The sequence below is a fragment of the Sciurus vulgaris genome (assembly GCF_902686455.1).
Source record: "Sciurus vulgaris genome assembly, chromosome: 4".
Classification (NCBI taxonomy): Eukaryota; Metazoa; Chordata; class Mammalia; order Rodentia; family Sciuridae; genus Sciurus; species Sciurus vulgaris.
The window spans coordinates 35,636,619-35,651,352 of NC_136464.1; positions in this window are offsets into that span (position 1 = coordinate 35,636,619).

Below are 14,734 nucleotides of genomic sequence, written 5' to 3' on the forward strand. Positions count from 1 at the left end.
AGGAGTCTGAGGCAGGAGGATTCCAAGTTCAAAGCCAGCCTCAGCAATTTATCAAAATTTTAAAATAGACTAAAAAAGGGCTGGGATGTGGCTCAGTGGTTAAGTGTCCCTGGGTTCAATCCCCAGGTTCAAAATTAATCTTAATTCCGTTGTAAGGACTGAGGAAGCTGGGCCTTGGAGATGCAGTCCTTTGGTCAAGAACACACAGATGGCAGGTGGGGTAGAGCTGAGGCTGGAAAGCATGTACCTTGCACTTTTCGCTCCACACAAAATACTTAACTTCATTGGGCTGCTCAATATTTACTGATTGTGTGCCATGAGTCAACATTTCATGATTCAGACTGATCAGTGACTTTCAAAATAAACATAAGATTAGTTAATCATTATAGTACCAGTTGATTAAAAGGGAGGTCAGAGAAGTTTAGTTCTATAACTTTTAGAATTTCATTGGCCATACTACAAAAAGTGCATTACAGATTTCATGCATTTCCTATTAAAATCCCAATCACATTCTTCATAGAAATAGAAAAAGCAGTCATGAAATTCATTTCGGAAAAGACTCAGAACAGTCAAAGCAATCATTAGCAAGAAAAGTGAAGCAGGAAGCATCACAATACCGGACCTTAAATTATATTACAGAGCTATAGTAACAAAAATGGCATGGTATTAGCACCAAAACAGTCACATAGACCAATGATACAGAATGGAAGACACAGAGACAAACCCACATAAATACAGTTATCTCATACTAGACAAAGGTGCCAAAAACATACGATGGAGAAAAGATAGCCTCTTCAACAAATGGTGCTGGGAAAACTGCAATTCATATGCAGCAAAATGAAATTAAACCCCTAACTCTCACCCTGCACAAAACTCAACTCAAAGTGTCAAGGACTTAGGTACTAGAACAGAGACCCTGTGCCTAATAGAAGAAGAAGTAGGCCCAAATCTTCACCATGTCAGCTCAGAAACTGACTTCCTTAACAGGACTCCTAAAGTGCAAGAAGTAAAATCAAGAATCAATGAATGGGCTGGAGAGTATTGGCTCTTGAGTGTTCATTGAATAGATAAGTTTTTTGAGTAATTGAGTGATATACAGCCAACATCCTCCTCTGGCAGTTAACCCTTTTCTCATCCACCCAGGACATGGCAGAGAGGACCCCCACAGAGGGAAGTAGACATAGGCTATCACTTCTCACCTCTTCTCAACTTACCAGGAAATGCAGTGACCATTGGGGGTCTTCAAACTCATTATCAGAAAAATGGTCTCTTTGAAATGCTGTCTTTGAGCCTCACATTCCAATTTCCTTATTGGCACCTTTCCCCAAGAGTTTGAGTGTGGACCTTGTTACTGGAAGACAAGTTACAGAGGTAGCTCTGCCCAGCAGTGAGGCTGAAACTGACTCAAGCATATCCCCAGTGTCAACAAGAGGAAAGGTATGGGAGAAGAAAGTTCGGCTGAGGTCTCGGGGATTTAGGCAACATGTCTTAGTCGAAGGCTCAGGCTAGTCCCATAATGCAAACCACAGACCAGTCAGTGCTAATCCTAAATCTGATCCAGAACTACAAACTTCAGGGCAAAGAAGCTGTGAGAGTTCAAGGAAGCTATGTCACAGATCCTTGGTGTCAGCCAAAACAAAGTTTGTAATGGGTTTATAGAAATTTTATACTGAGGGCTGGGGAGGGCTGGGGATATAGCTCAGTTGGTAAAGTGCTTTCCTCGAATGTACAAGGCCCTGGGTTCAATCCCCAGCACCACAAAAAAAAAAAAGAAAAAAGAAATTATACTGAACCTTAAGTCCCCTATCTGTGCATGAATCCAACTTTAGGAACTACCTGTGAGTTATCCTGAAAGGCTTTCAGTATAAGCTGAGTCTTTGGAATCAGGAAAAAAGCATCTGAGTCATCCAGCCTTTTCTTAATGACTCATTCATTGTAGAGCAGGAACTCCAGTTTTGTTGAGCAATAGAGACCTTTCACTTCTGTTCTCCCACCGCGGGAGAGTTTCACCTTCTAATAATGATGGAATGGCTAATCCAGCTCCAATTTCTCATAGATATGAGTGATTAAATTTGAACAATTTATTCATAATAAAATTCATAGCCTGCATTGAAAAACCATTCAAATCAAGCAGATCCTAGAGGGGGTTACTGAAAAACGAAAAGGAGTGAAATCTCTAAGGGTCTAACTTTTCAACTAAGAACAGGCCCCCAAATGCACTATTAAACTTTACATAAATGCCATGAGATCAAATAAAAAATCTAAAAAGTCATGGTGATCAAATAAATGTATTCTATCATCAAAACTGATCCCACAAAATCAACTTCCATTTCAGATGGCTTTCATCACGAATTCTATGAAATGGAAGAAGCAATACCAACCTTACAACAACTCTTCGGAAAGTAGAGAAAAAAGAAACACTTTCTGATTTATTGTAGGACAGTAGTACTACCCTGACACCAAATATGACAAAGTCATCACACAGAAAAAGAATTATATACCAACATGCCTCATGAGCATTTTAACAGTCTTTTTTAAACCCCAGCCCCATCACACAAAGTCTTAATAAAACAAAGTATGTTAATTCAGCAGTATATGGCAATGGTATTTGTCAACTGGAATGCAAGTTAACTCTTTCAAAAAATTCAAATTTGAACTCCACTTTTGTTCACTAAATAAAGGAGATAGCCAGAAATAGAGGCACATGCCCTTAATCCCAGCTATTTAGGAGACCAAGGCAGGATTTCAAGTTTGAGTCTGGCCTCGTAAATTTAGTGAGACCCTGTCTCAAAACAAAAAATAAAAAGGGCTGAGAATGTAGCTCAATGGTAGAGCACCCCTGGGGTCAATCCCTAGGACCACAAAAAATAAAATAAAGGAGACAAAGCATAAATTCATCTCAAGCGACTCAGTAAAATCACCTGAAAAAATTCATCACCCATTCATTATGGGGGGAAAAAACTCACAACAAAACGGAAATAGAAGAAAATATCTTATATGTGAACAAGTAGCTACATAAGGAGTTTTGAATTAGCATTATCTTTAAAGGTGAAACTTGGAAAATTGTCCCCACAAAAATAAGAAAAAGGTAGGAGCTCTTGTCACTTGTACTCAACATTGATAGAGGACTTAGAAAGTACAATATGGCAAAGAGAAAAAGATAAGAAGTATTGGAAAGGAAGAAGTAAAACTTTCCCTTTATGCAGAAGGCATGAATTTATATAGAAAAAATCTAATAAATCCCAGTGGCTCAGGAGGCTGAGGTAGGAGGATTCAGAGTTCAGTGCCAGCCTCAGCAAAATTGAGGCAATAAGCAACTCAGTGAGACTCTGCCTCTAAATAAAACATAAAATAGGACTGGCGATGTGGCTCAGTGGTCGAGTGCCCCTAAGTTCAATTCCTGGTACCCTTCCCCCCAAAAAATAAAGAAAAAGAAAATCTAATAAATTCACTTTTTAAAACCACCTGTATTAAAGCACTTGCAGGATTTGTTTAAATCAGGTATGTATGACACAGAAATGACTATCATAAAGAAAGTGGTTTTTACTCACTGTTCCCCAAAAACAGGAGACACAGTACACAATGCAAGTCCACCCACCAGGGGAACACCCAGGTCAAGCGAAGCAGTACAGGTTGAGGGGGGAAATGGGTAAAACCCTTGAATGCAGACTTTGCAGAAAGGATGGGCAAGAGGGGGAAAGTACACCCAGTAATCAGGCGTTTGAATGACTTCAGGAGATTCTGTGGTGTAGAACTGCTCCTTGTTACCTGCCACCCAGCCTTAGAATGGGACAGAGGATATTGCCTCCTGCGGTATAAGAACCAAATAGAGGGAGCAGATGGGTGTACGGACTCAAGATCGGTTGGTCTGCATTGCATCAAAGGTGAACTTGCAGGCAAGACATTTACTATCTCTAGGAATAAGCTAAAATCTGGGGAAGGAAGAGCTGTTTCTCCCAGGTCAGTGAGGCTCCAGATGTTGAAAAGTCATAAAATACAGAAAGTAAAAGCCATGATTAATACAATTAAGCCTCTACTGGTTTGACATCATCTAAGGAAATTTGGGGTGACAATAATGGTGGCTTTTATAGAGTAGGTCATAAGTTGCCCTCGTAGTGTAGAAAATATTTTATTATGAGAATAGAAAGAAGGAACACAAGTAGAGGTATAAAGAATTCTTTTTACCTTGTCCATAACAAATTTCCCATTGATATGGCATTAGGCAATAAAATAGATCTAAAATTTTGGGAGTTCGTTAATAATATCTTGGCAGAATTGTGAAGTGAAAATATGTGTTTGACAATATTATGTTCATTGGTGGAGATCATTAACTGTTAAGTTAGTAAAACACATGTAAAAATTGTGTGGTACTTGAATATAACCAAAGGGAAGGAATAGTTATGGTTAGAGATTCAGGGGGAAGGTTATTGTGACAGCTGAAGAGGTGGAAAAGGCACGAGGGAGTGGGTGGTTCTCTGCTCAGAGGGTTAGGCGGTTGATATGAAGCAGGTGCTCTCTGGAGAAAGCAATAATGCCCACTAATTTTTAGAATGGCACAGATAGCATTGATCTTGTCTTAGTCCATCTGGGCTGCTATAACAAAAATCCCATAGATTGGGTGACTTATACACAACAGAAATTTATTTTTCACAGTTCTGGAAGCTGAAGAGTAGAAGACCCAGGTACCAGCAGATTTGGCATTGGGTATGTATTTGGCATCCTGGGTTCATAGATGGCTATTTTTTTTTTTTTTTTTTTTTTTTTTTTGGGTGCTGGGGATCGAACCCAGGGCCTTGTGCTTACAAGGCAAGCACTCTACTGACTGAGCTATCTCCCCAGCCCCCGGCTATCTTCTTGTTGTGTCTTCACATGATGGAAGAGGCAAAAGAATTCTCTATAGAATCTTATGTAAGGTAATCCCAATTACCTCCCAAAGGCCTCACCTCCAAGTACTCTCACACTGAGAATTAAGTTTCAGCATATGGATTTGGAGGGGAAAATAAACATATAGCGACCTCTACAACGTTTTCCTTTAGGCACGGGAGTATAGGATGTATATTTGGGTAGAGAGCAAGGAGTATACCAGGACCATGGGCTAAGCAGACAAGTATAGGAACACAGCAGGTCCCTAATATCAGAGGGGAAAAAAGCAATAAATATCCTCTGCCCCGTTTGTGTCTTAGGAGAGTGTTACAGTTTGGATGTGAAGTGTCACCCAAAAGCTCACATATGAGACAATATAAGAAGACAATATAGGAAGGAGAAATGATTGGGTTTTGAGTGTTTTAACCTAATCAGTGAATTCATCGCTGGTGGGATTAACTGAGTGGTAACTGGAGGCAGGTAGGGTGTGGCTAGATGAGGTGGGAATTGGGGCGTGGCTTTGGGGTATATATATTTGTATCAGGAGTCTCTCTCTCTCTCTCTGCTTCCTGATCATCATGATGTAAGCTGCTTCCCTCTACCACCCTCTCCCACCATAATGTTCAGCCTCACCTTAAACCCTGAGGAATGAAACCGGCCTTCTGAGGACTAAGACCTCTGAAACCATGAGCCTTCAAATAAACCTTTCCTCCTTTACAGTCGTGCTGGTCATGTCATTTAGTCACAGTAGCAAAATAGCTGACTAAACAGAGAGGAAATCCATGGTGTAATTGGGACAAAGGTTTTAGTATCTAGGATGAAGTCATCTCTGATTAAGGGCTGAAAACATCTTTAATCCAGAAGTGAAGTCATCTCTAAAGGTGAGTTCTGGAGCTGGATGATGTCATTTGAGGTGATATCATTTCCAGGAGTAAGCTCCTGGGCCAGGGTGAGGTCATCTGGGATGTAGTAATAGAGTATCCTTTCCAAGTACTTACCCTCTCTAGCAGATGTGGCTCATAGTATTTGCCAAGTTTGGCTGAAACAATGACCTATTTGGAGGCTTTAGACTTTCAGATTATAAATCAACTAAAACATCCAAACCAATGGTAATAAACCCATAATAATGGTGTATAGTTGAACTTTTCAGGTTTTTGGTGCGCGCGCACGTGTGTGTGTGTGTGTGTGTGTGTGTGTGTGTGTGTGTGTGTGTTAGCTTTCCAAGGTTGTGACAAAATACTTGAGGCAATCAATTTAAAAAGAGAAAATATTTATTTTGGCTCATGGTTTTCAGACATGGTAGTTAGCTTCTTTGCTTTTGGGCCTGTAGCAAGGCAGAACATCATGGAGGGGAGCGTGTAGTGGAGCAAAGCTGCTCAACTTCTGATGGCCAGGAAGCAAAGAAAAAGATGAAGGGGCCTCAATATCTCCTTTAAGGGCACACCCCCATGACCTGATTTCCACTAGGTTCTACCTCGTAAATGTTCTACCAGCTCCTAACAGCACTGTCAACTGGGGTCTAAGCCTTTAGCACACAATCCCTTGGGGGTCATTTAAGATCCAAACCATAATAAGTTTATGCTCGGTTGGGTCTCCTATCAGATAAGCAGCTGCCTGACCCATGGGATACTTTCCAGGAGAGTAATGCACCCTCAATCCGGCCTCCAGCCTTCATGGGATGAGGTCAAAACAAAAAATGTATAAAAATAAGGGTAGATAGTCTTAAAAGAGCCTCATATATGAATTTTTATTTACATGAAGGCAAGACACATTTCCCTTTAAATACAGGAAAAAGTGATTGAGAAATCTTAAAGTTGGTGTGAGTCAGCCACTGGGCCTTGAATTGAAAGAGATTAAGGCCTGGGGCATGATAAGGCCTATATAGGGATCTATTTGCTGAATTGGAATTTGAAAAGAAGTTGTTTAAGATCATTCTCCCAGTTAAAACTGGCTATCAGCAACCTGCAGGGGCATGAAATTTCTATTGAATGCCTTTTTCAAGAGCCCGGTATTACATATTTTCAGAAGTGAAATATATGCCCTGATTACTATTAGTACTGTGTATAACTCTGAATTGAGTGTCTTGGCAGTCAGTATGACCCTATGTACATGTATGATTATGTGAATGGTGTGAATCTACATTGTGTACAACCATAGAAATGAAAAGCTGTACCCCATTTGTGTACAATGAATCAAAATGCTGTGTGAAAAAATAAAAAATTTTTAAAAAGTGTGTCTTGGCAAGATCATGTATTGTGTCCTTATTATACATACAGACATATGTGTTTGTAACTTATATTTTGGGTATCTGGGAAGCAAGACATTCCTAGAATTCTTTAGTCTAACAATCAATTCTTTCCCCCCCCCCCCTTTTTTTTTTTTTTTTTTACTGGGAATTGAACTGAGGGACACTTAACCACTGGGCCACATCCCCATCCTTTTTATTTTTTATTTGGAGATAGGGTCTCACTAAGATATATAGGGCCTCTCTAAGTTGTTGAGGTTGGCCTCAAACTTAAATCCTCTTGCCTCAGCCTCCTGAGTCACTTGGACTACAGTTGTGCATCACCACACCCAGCTCAGGGGTCAACTGTTAGACAATGCCAAAGAGTTCACAATAAATGTGAACATGGGGTCATTTGTCAGCCAAGGCTTCTAGTGCTAAGATAACTCCCTGAAGTTTGGCCATTTTTGTTGACCCTTGTGTTGTCTTTTAGTAGGAACATCCTGGATAAGGAATGGAAAGCAGCCATGTTCCACTAAGCTCCATCATTTTTGCAATTGTGGCAATACCATTTGTACAATCGTGAAGTCCCATTGCCATTCACTCAGTTATCTCTTTTTTTTAATTTTTTTTCTGCACTGGAGTTTGAATCCAGGGGTGCTCTACCACTAAGCTACATCCCTAGTCTTTTTTATTTTGAGAAAGGGTCTTGCTAAGTTGCTGAGGCTGGCCTCAAACCTGCAGTCCTCCTGCCTTTGCTTCCAGAGTATCACTCAGTTGACCATAAGAGGTTCTCCAGCCAGCCAAGGTATCTTGGAGAGGGGTGACATCATCTAGTACACTAACATCTTGCAAGAGGATGAGGACAAGGATGGCCATCCCCTCCTTCAGGTAGACTATGCCAGAGAGCCCAGCTGTTGCTCCATTCTATTTTAAGGAGGGCTTGGTAGCATGCTGAGCTTGTGTGGAGTTATTTTTACAACAAGCATAATGGGCAGTTGGGTATGGAGGGTCCTAGGCTCAGTGTCTATGGGTGTCTCCATTTCTGGGAGTGACCAATATGAAGTAAGTTTTTAATTGTTAAAATGGTGTATAGCAAGCGGCCGATAGGTGCAGTTTTGGCGTCAGAAGCCCTTGGGCAACTTATGAACATTATAGGTACTCCAGAGACTCAGAGACGTGAGAAGAGATGGTCAAAGCCTCTACAGTGGGGTCTCTGAGAACACTAATAGAAGTGCCTGTTCATTTTAATTGGGACAAATTTTATTCTTTTGTTGGGAGAAAAAAACATTTGAAGTGCACTGATTTATAAGTAGTAGCATCAGTGAGATTAAGTAAAATTTGTGAATAAGGAACATGTTACAACAAAAATCAAAAAGGAATTAAAAGATATCATATTATTAGTATGTACAATAGGAGTATATCAAACAAAAAGTTGTTATGGGCTGAATTATTCCCCCTCAACTTCATATGTTGATGTTACAACCCCTAGTCTCCAATACTTCATAATGTAAATATTATTTTATCATCTTTTTTGGGGGTGCTGGGGATTGATCCCAGAGATATTTTACCACTGAGCTACATCACCAGCCCTTTTCTTTTTTTTTTTTTTTTTATTTTGAAACAGGTTCTTGCTAAGTTGCTAAAGCTGGCCTTGAACTTATGGGCCTCCTGCCTTAGGCTTCCAAGTCACTGGGATCACAGACGGGCATATGCCACCATGCCTTATTCACTGTTTTTTGATCAAACTGAAACAGCTGTATTGTGACCCACTGAGAGGTCATTGATTTTTCCTAGTTCTATAATTCACTGGCTATTTCCCCTAGTGATATTCAGGTTGCCGTAAATGTTATAGCTGTAAGATATATTAAAATACCTAAGCACCATAAATGATTTTTTGCTCTTTGTAAGCATTAAAAAAATTCAAATGCAAAATATTTAAAAGTTAGGATTACTGCTATCTTACAATTTGTATTTTGAGGCTAGACAGAACATGAACACATGCACACACACACATGCTCAATAATGATAAGCAACATACTGTCAATTTTAAGTGAATGACCACAAATAAATACAACAAATCTGATTAGATTCGGCTGATTAGAATCTACAAGGGATTCATCAAACAAATCATCTGAGACAATGTTGACTTTAAATAAGGAACTGAGGGATGCTACAATGTAAAGATCAGCCTAAGAAATTGAAGGGTTAGGGATCCAGAGGAATGGTGAAGACAAAGAGTTGGACTGGATCCACATGAACGGGCATGGAAAGTGTGTAGAAGGGTGTAAGTAATTCACAAGAGGCACCTGGAGGTTGAATTTGAATCCTGAATGACAATTGTGGATACAAGAAAATAGTGAAGAGTAGGATCATGAGCAGCAGTAAAGGTATGATAAATCAAGCACACAGTGCTGCAGAGGGAAAAAAGAAATAGGCAATGAACTCTTGAAGGCTGCTGAGGCAGAGATGCTCCTTTACATTTTCGAAAGTTAGTATTTTAGGGAGGCAATATTTTTAAGTAACTTGGGAAGATTTCCTAGATCACAAATCAAAAATAGAAAGTCTTGTAGAGCTGAAAAGGAAAGAATAATTCAGTAATTTACTCAGCAACATTGATTGGCATCTACTATGTGCCAGGCACTTTGCCAAACACAGGGGAAAGATAAAAATACACACCCCTGATACTAAAAAACATATAATCATGCTGAATAATACTTTATTCTGAGCATAATCAGAATTTAAGGTAAGAGATTAGAAAGATTGCCAGAGGCAATATTCATCTTCTATACTTACACTTCATTTTACCACTTGAAAAGCATTGTCAGTACCATTATCCAGTTCATTTTCTCACCATGAGCCTCAGGGAAATCCAGACATATATTACTGCAAATCCTCTTTTCTAATTGAGTAAATGACTGTTCAAAAGGCATTCTACTCACCTAAAGTTCCAATTAATGAAGGTACCAGAACTTGGTCTCTGTGGCTCTGGGCTGACTTTATAGATGAACATCTAGAAGTGACTGAAAGAGTAAATGGATCTGCTCTTTTAACTGTATAAAAAGGAAACTAGGATCCAAGATGGCGATCTAGAGGGAGGCTGCGTTCCTTGTCGCTCCCCAATGCCGGATTCAAGCAGAGGATATCTGTTTCTCAGTGAGGCAGTTTTTGCTGTTTATCAATCCCCTGCTCTTTACCCCATTTGTCTGCTGTGATCACCTGCAATCTGCCAACATATCAACGCCTTTTTTGAGAGCAGATTGCTCACTGTCAGGCGTCTATCATCTGCCATTTACCTGCCTCTCGCCCGTCCATCGACTGCCTTACCCCTATCCATCACCCAACGCGCGAGGTTCACCTCTCAATCATCCGACAGCAGACTGACAGCTGCCAGCAGACTGACCGCAGACCACCAGTGGAGAACCAGCTGCCTGCTGCTGCCTGGAAGTTCACTGTTACAGTACCTGCAGGTTTGATTACACGTGGCTGCCGCCATTTTGAGACAATAGCCAGGCCCTGTAGGATCCCTGGCCGGACTGACTGAGCCCCGTCTCCAGGATCCCTCAGCCCGACCGATCACTCCCTGCCTCTGGGGCCTTCACATCAACTGACTGCTCCCTGCCGCCAGGACCCCCAGACCAACTGACTGTGCCCTATCACCAGGATCCCAGACCAACTGATTGCACCCAGACTCCTGGATCCTACAACCACACCAAACACACCTGACCTACAGGACCCCTGCCGGACCAACTGCATCCTGTCTCTAGGACCTCCAGCTGACCACGTCCACCCCTGAGCTGTAGCTCCCCATTTGCCAACACATTTGGAAGCCAGAGCAGCCATCTTGGATAATCCTGGAAGCTGTAGCTCCGATCTTCGGGTGGGGCAAATCCCATCCTGAGATGCCTGCTGGAGGCTTGAAGCTCATTGTCAGGTACCTCTCATGCATCGGGCTACTGAACACTGGGAGGTTTCATTAGTATATGACTGTTATACAGTAGATTTTCTTTTTCTCCTTTTTAAAAAAAAATATTTAAGTTTTTATTTCTTTACATTTCTTGCTTTCTTTTCCTTCTGTTTACCTGTTCCCTCAGAGTCGCTTTCTCCCTTATTTACATGCTAACATCAGATTTCTTTTGATTACACTCTCACCCTTTCTATTTTCTAGAACTTCTGTATATTCTTTTATTATCCCATTAACAACCATATTCTTCATCCCTCTGCATCCTCTTTGTTCTCCATTAGAAACTGCAGACATTATTGTAAACCTGTTTGTTTTACCAAAGATAACATTTGAACACACTTTGTTTATTATGACAATTTTATTATTGTCCCCTTAGGAGCTATTTGGTCTAGGATTGCATAGTGTCTGATTTGGGCACTGCTAATATTGATCTCCTCTTAAAGAAAGGGTTTTGGAAACCTATAGGGCCACTATATGCAGTTATTGCTAGAAATTTCCCTCTAGGTACTGTTTTAAGTGTGTTCCACTAGTTTTGATCTGTTATATTTTCATTTTCATTCAGTTCAGTGTTTTATTTCCTTTGAGACTTCCTCTTTGACTCATGGATTATATGGAAATATGTTGTTTAATTCCTAGGTGTTTTAAGACTTTCCTCTTGTCTTTATGTTATTGATTTCTAGCTTGGTTTAATTGTGGTTGGAGAACATTCTCTATATAATCTCAATTCTTTTAAATTTGTTGAGAGTTTATTCTGGCCCAGGATGTGTCCATCTTGTTACACATTCCACATGTACTTGACAAGTATATATATTCCACTGTTGTTGAGTGGAGTGTTTATACTATAAACATTGATTAAATCCTGCTTTAAAAAAATTATCATAACTTGGACAAAGTTTACAAGACAGATTGCCCTTGGGTAATTTAGTGAGCTGTGTCTGTGATTTCTACCACACTCAATCATTATAACATGAAGATCTCTACTACAGTGCTCTGTCCTCCTCTTCCAGATTATTCTTTCCTGGCATCCTCTGGTATCCAGAATCATCCTATCTTAGCACTTCAGATTGAGGCTTCTCAATCTTATGCTGATGCCCTTAGCTTCATTCAAAGAAATATAAGTAATATGATCAACAGATCACAAAAGGCCAGGCTTGGTGACACGCCTATAATCTAAATGATTTAGGAGGCTGAAGCAGGAAGATCCCAAGTTCAAGGCCAGCCTCAGCAATTTAGCAAGGCCCTAAGCAACATACTGAGACCCTGTCTCAAAATAAATAAAAAAGTTCTGTTGATGAGGCTCAGTGGGAACATGCTCCTGGGTTCAATTCCCAGTGCAGAAAGAGAGAGAGAGAGACAGAGACCACTATAGTATTCACAGAAAGGTCAGCCTACTTTTGGTGGGAATGTAAATTGGTGGAACCATTGTGGAAAATAATACTAGTTTCCTAAAGATATTTAAGCCAGAAACATCATATGACTTGGCACTCCCTCTTCTGGTTATATACCCAAAGGAATGTAATCACCTCCTCATAAAGATATTTGCATACCCAAGTTCGTCACAATATTATTGACAATAGCCAAGATATAGAAACAATCTAAGTGGCCATGATGGGTGACTGCATAAAGAAATTGTTTTATATATATAATATATATGCATAAAGTGTACATACACTGTATTATATATTTATATTTATATATATATTCACATAACATATATATTATTCATGTAAAAAAAGGAAGAGATCCTGACATTTGTCACAACATGGATGTAACTAGAGGACTTTATGCTAAGTGAAATAAACCAGATATGAATAGAAAAATACTTCCTGATCTTGCTTGTATTTGAAATTAAAAAAAAAAAAAAAAAACCTCAAACACATAGAGAATAGAAAGGTAGTTAGCAGAGGCAGTGGAGTAGGGGAAACGGAGGTCAGAGGGTACAAAGTATCAGTTATGTAGATGACCCTAGCCATCAGCATAAAGACTACAGTTAATAATATTTTACTGTATACTAGAAATTTGCTAAGTGAGTAAATCATAGGTACTTTTACCACAAAAAATTAACTATATGAAATAATGGAGAAGTAAATTTGCTTGACTGTGGTCATTGTTTCATAATGTGCATGTATAATAAAACATCACCAGCTGGGGTTGTGGCTCAGTGGAAGAGCACTTGCCTGGCATGTGTACTGGGTTCAATTCTCAGCACCACATATAAATGAATAAAGGCCCATGAACAACTAAAAATTATTTTTAAGAAAATCATATTGTATACCTTAATTATATACAATACAAAAATGTCATGGAATGGATTAAAAATTTCCCTTTCTGTTGCAGATATAGAAGGTAGTGAATTGTTCTTTCTCATTTTCAACAGATTGTTGTTCTTTATCTTTCTTAACAGGAGATATAAGATAAACTGAAATCTTGCTCTGTAAAGCCAAAAGAATCCATGGAATCCTATTTAGAACTCTGAAGGTTAGTGTTAATGGAGAAATCATGCCATTGATTGGTCATTTGGTATATTGCCATGTAAAAACACTTCCATTTTCAGTATAGTATATAGCATAGTACTGAATTTTGATATTGTTTTCCATAATTTGAAATTTTCATGTCAATTTACTCAAGACAAAGAAAACTATTGCCTATTAAATCAGATGTTTGTAATTACTAATCTACTATTACTGATAATAGGAAACCATTTTTGAGTTAGCCAAGACGAAGCCCTCCGCACAGAAGTGGACAATACCAAGAAAAACAGAGCAACAAAGAGCAAGAGGGATCAGCGAGTCAGTCCCCACTTCTCCATTCTCTTCCCAACAATTTCCAGTCAGGTTTCACAATCAATCAGCAGAAAATGTTCAGAATTTACCAAGCTAGAAAGGTATGTATAACATGCCTTTTATAAAAAGAACACACAAAGAGTTTCAGTTTAGAGAAAGCATGTAGTCCTGCATACATGTTCACATAGAAAATGTGGAAGGAACTTGCCTCTCAATTTTAACAGTAATCACTGGGTGAAGAAAATATGTGGTTTATCTCTTCTTTCAAGTATCCAATATCTTGACACTTTCTATACAGAACAAGTTTTAGTTTAGAAATGAAGACAACAGCAAAGAGTTAAATGGAAAGAGTTTGCTTCTACTGAGCTCAGTGGCAGCTGCTGGGAAGTCTGAGGCAGGAAGATCATAAGTTAGAGGCCAGCCTCTGCAACTTAGCAAGACCCTAAGCAACTTAACAGGACCCTGTCTCAAAATAAAGAAAAGAACTGGGGTTGTAGCTTAGTGGTAAAGTGCCCCTGGATTCCACCCCCAATACTAAAGAATTTTATCAAGATTAATATTGTAAACATAATGCAAAGCATAAAGCCCAGCTTATGCCTTGAAAGAGTAAGTATAAATCAACTATTTCCAACTGGTTTTCTATTTCCTTGGGTTTTTGTTGCTATTTTTTTTTTTTTCCTTTTCTTTTTGTGGTGCTGGGGATCGAACCCAGGGACTTGTGCTTGGTCAGACTAGATCATAATCTGAGAAAAAAACTTATTTTCAGGGAGTTAAAACACCTTTCTTATTGGAAAAAGTCAAAAAATACAATATAGATATCCCATCTCTGATAATCTTAGAATAAATTATCATCAGAAAGACTGGAAATGTTGTGTGTCTGCATCTCTTAAATAAACACTT